Raw genomic sequence first — 4,556 nt, 5'->3', positions numbered from 1 at the left:
TATTAAACAAAATTTTCTTTACACAAAATAATAAATATAATTAAATTATTATAAAGTTATTTTGTCATTTATATTTTAAAATTTTATATTTTCAAATTGTAATTTTTTATAGTAAAATTTTTTTATTTAAACGAGTTTGTCAAATTATTGTTGATTATATATTATAAAATTTAATATTTTAAATTTCACTAAATAATATAGTAGTTATTTTAAAATTTAAATCTTTTAAATTTTTAAAATTATAATTTTTATTATTGTTTAATTTATATGGTAGAACTCAATAATTAAAAAATCGATTTGTGGAATCACTTGTTGAATCTTAATATTTTAATATAATTTTTTTTAAATAACTGCTATATTTATTTAGTGAGATCTAAAAGATTAAAATATTTAAAATAACTACTATATTTATTTAGTGAAATTTAAGATATTAAAACTAGTTATAACCACCTTTTAGTGTTATTTCACCGTTAGTCGTGGAAGGCCGTTCCTCTGATATGGGAAAGTTGTTGAAATTTTCTTTCTAAAAATGAGGGAGATATCTTAGGAGTTAGTTGCTGACTCAGATAAGTAGGACGGCTATCGTTGTGTCCGATCTCTATAAGGTCGAGTAGGAATAAAAGAAACCATCTTTTTCGGATTTTTCTTCTTTTTGGGTCTGACTTAGTGTCTTTGAAACATGGTATGAACATCAAATATTTGTTGTTATATTAAGGTAATAATTTATTCATTAAAATTTTAGTTTTGTAGTTAAAATTTTTATGGGACTTTAATATTAGATTGTTTTGTTAACAATTTTATGAGTGAATACCCCATCCGGCCCCTGACAATTATCTCGAAAGGACAACGAGGCCCCCAAGAAAAAAAAACACCCAATCCGGCCCCTGATAAATTTTTTTTGGGACAGATTAGCCCCTGTGCCAAAAAAAATAACATTTATTTTTTTTTGGCACAGGGTAATTAAGCGACATTGTTAATTTTATCTTATATATTTTTGCATTCTTTTAGAAAGTAAAATCATATATCTTTATTTTTATGATCTAATGTAATATAAAAGTCCCATGTTTAGGTACTTAATTTAACAATATCTTAAAATTAAATACTTTTCATTAAATTTATCGTACCCATACATACCACGAGACACTTTACTAGTAATATTAAAAGATGGGATGGTAGATTCATTCTTTTTTCAATGTACGAAATATTTTTTATTTTTTTAAAAATTAACCAAAAAAATCTTTAAAAGTGAGAATAATTTTTTATATTTTTTAAACTTTTTAAAATAGAAACTCGCTTAAATCTAGAAGAAATTTTCCCTTTTTCTGTTTTAGAAAATAATGTCGTAATTAATTAATATATATGTACTGTAATTAATATATAATTAAATATATATATGTGCCGTAATTAATATCAGAAATACTCAATTTCATTAACTAAGTCCAACTAAGTGATTTAGAGTCACGCGCTACTTATAACAGACTTTTAACATAAACCTCTCCTTATTCATTCCTCTTCAACATAAACCTTTCCTTTTTCTTTGATTTCTCTGTGTTTTCGACTGATTATTGTCTCTTTCTTTTCAGATTTTTATTTTCTTCTTCGATTTTCTTGTGTTCTCCTCGGATTCTCTTTCTCTTTAGATTTTCAATCTGTATTTGTTTTTTTTTTTAAATTGAACAGTATAATTAAAATCGTTTAGGTTTTGCGTGTTCCAAAATAATGAATGATTCAAGTTCAAATCAGTTGAATGAGGACGATTTGGATTATTCTTCTTAATCAAATCAAGTGGACGAGTTTTGAATCGTTCTTAATTTTATCTGGTTTCATTCTTCAACAATTTTGAATTGAATTGAATGGAATAGAATCTAATGCAATTGAATAAAATGATAATGAATAATTTCATTCTTCTTTGCTAAAATTAGTGTTGTTTATGAATTTGAATTTGGATAGAATGCAAGAGTTTCTAAATTTATAGAATACACAATTTTTGGTTCATTTGTTATTACACAATAGTGTTGTTATAATAATATTTCGGTTCATTTGCAGTTCAGGTATGTTGTCGATGAACAATTTATCCCAAAGGTTGGAATGACTTTCAAGATAAATTGAATGGAATGGAATGGAATGAAATCTAATACAATTGAATAAAGTGATAATGAATAATTCCATTCTTCTTTACTAAAATCAGTGATGTTTATGAATTTGAATTTGGATAGAATGCAAGAGTTTTTGAATTTATAGAATGCAAAATTTTCGGTTTATTTGTTATTACACAATGATGTTGTTATAATAATAATAATAATAATAATAATAATAATAATAATAATAATAATAATAATAATAATAATAATATGTTNNNATCAAGTGAAAGTAAAGGTAAATGTTCGTTATCTCATGAAGATGCTACGTTGAATGATGTTAACGACCTTCAAAGTTCCCCACGTATTAGAACAAGAGGATGTCCCAGAATGAATTGGGATCGAATATGAAAAAAAAGATCGCAAATACATCAAAGAAAAAGAAAAAGGCAGCTTTAAGTGAGGTAACATTGATTTGCTTTTGATTAGGCAAAAATGTGTTTGTGCATATTAGTACATTTGCTAATATATGATTTACTTCTTTTTCAGTTGAACCTTTTAGATGGTGGATCAATAATTCAGTCAAACTCCAGCCTTTATCATGCACAGAATATGAATTATCCTGGAGAGGATATGATGCACTATGATAGAAGTTTCGGTATTTAGTAAAATAAATTTCGGTTTACTTATGTTTTACTCATATAATATTTTCTTCTTTGATGAAAATGAGGGTTAATTTCTTATTTGTGTTATGTTTTATTAAATAGTCACTTTTTGGTTTTTCAAATTAGTTTATGCAATTGATATTGTGGTAAACAGTTTATGTATCTGTTAGAATAAATTTCGATTCATTTGTGTCTAAATTTCGGTTCATTTGTGTTTTTGTTTAGTGTGAACCTAAATTCATTCAAATTAATGTGATCTCAATATAACCCAGATATTTCCAACAAATAAATCAAAAGGAATTTAAGAAAAGATTTTCAAATATATATATATATATATATATATATATATATATATATATATATATTAACATTTACAAAGAGTCAAAGAAGTGTTTACCTCTTTACAATTCGTTACAAAATAGGGTTCAAGAATGTTAATAGAAATTTATTACAATTTAGAAGATTGAACCTATTCACTTTTTATATCTACAGATGATAATCTACAGAAAGGATTTGAGAGGACAGCGGATGGCTTTGAGATTCTTATGCCTTCAGATCCCTCAATGACTTTGTCTCTCAATTTATTTATCTTGTCCAAGAGAATGGTTAGACCATATTCATGTCTGAAAGCATCAATTTGTTCCTACAATTGAAAGAAATTTATTAATATGTATTAATTTAGAAGTAGAGGATTAACTATGTTTAAAAATTTGGTCAACACTTAACAGTAGCATCAAGTGAACCTCAGTTAAGTAACAAATGAATCGAAATTAGTTAAGATTTGAACAAGCAGTCAAAAAAACTAAATCATAAATAAAAATACATCGAATTTATTTCTAGATCCAAATGACCTCAAATAAGCTAAGAAATGAACTGAAATTATTTAATTATGGCACCAGAGAAAATCTGAACCAATAGCAAAATGTTACAGTGAAAAAAAAGCTTTATATCCTAACATTCATTAAAAGAGAGAACAAAAATAGTTACTAAGTACTAAACATATCCCTTGACAAAATATTATTAGAGTAATGAGTGATAAAAAAATCACAACCAACGCATATATGGTAAGGAAAATTACATCTTATTATAAATTATTTAAGTGTATACAATCGACATATCAGAGCTATAACTAACTAAATAAGCACAGATAAACAAGTTCAGCAAATTCAAGTGAACGAAATCAAATGAACCTCAATTAAACTAAGAAATAAATTGAAATTACTTAATGAACCGAAATTACTTAATGGAACGAAACCAAATGAACCTCAATTAAAATGCAACACAACTACTATAGTTTCATTTGATGCTCTAGTTACAGAGAAAAACAAGAAAAAAATTGAATCAGAGAAACTCGATCTACAAAATAAACAAACTTGATCCACTAAACCCTAAACCGAACTAGTAGAAATGCGAGAAATGCGAAGGAAAAAATTGAACATAATGAACAAGTAGTTTTGTCAGTAACTTGAGAAATCTTTGTTGTTCTTTTTCTATGTTTTTTGTTGATGATCTCAAACGTAGCACCGGATTTTCCTATAATTTTCGCAGAGAATTTGAAAGATTTTTGAGAAATTTTGGGGGAGATTTCAAATTTCTTTGTTGTAGTTTTAAGTAAGAGATATGAACGGTTTTTCATATTAGAACGCGAAGCGAGAGGTAACGTTTGTTTGGGGTTTCGAGTGTGTGTTACACGCTCTTTTGATGAGAGTGGTTTTTGTTAGTGTTGGGCCTATTTAGTTAAACTTGGATAACAATAAAACTTAAATGTGTAGCAGATCTGAATTAATATATATATTATGTAATTATACGTGTA

General features: G+C 26.2%; 1 long non-coding RNA gene across 1 annotated transcript in view; it reads left to right on the top strand.

The window, feature by feature from the left end:
* The window catches only part of LOC110264123, an 11,785-nt gene that overhangs the window by 3,026 nt on the left and 4,203 nt on the right, over positions 1-4,556 (top strand). The gene's annotated exons all lie outside the window — the stretch shown is intronic.

This window comes from Arachis ipaensis, chromosome B06 (assembly GCF_000816755.2).
Source record: "Arachis ipaensis cultivar K30076 chromosome B06, Araip1.1, whole genome shotgun sequence".
In the NCBI taxonomy this organism is placed as follows: Eukaryota; Viridiplantae; Streptophyta; class Magnoliopsida; order Fabales; family Fabaceae; genus Arachis; species Arachis ipaensis.
This window is presented reverse-complemented; position numbering and strand designations above follow the sequence as displayed.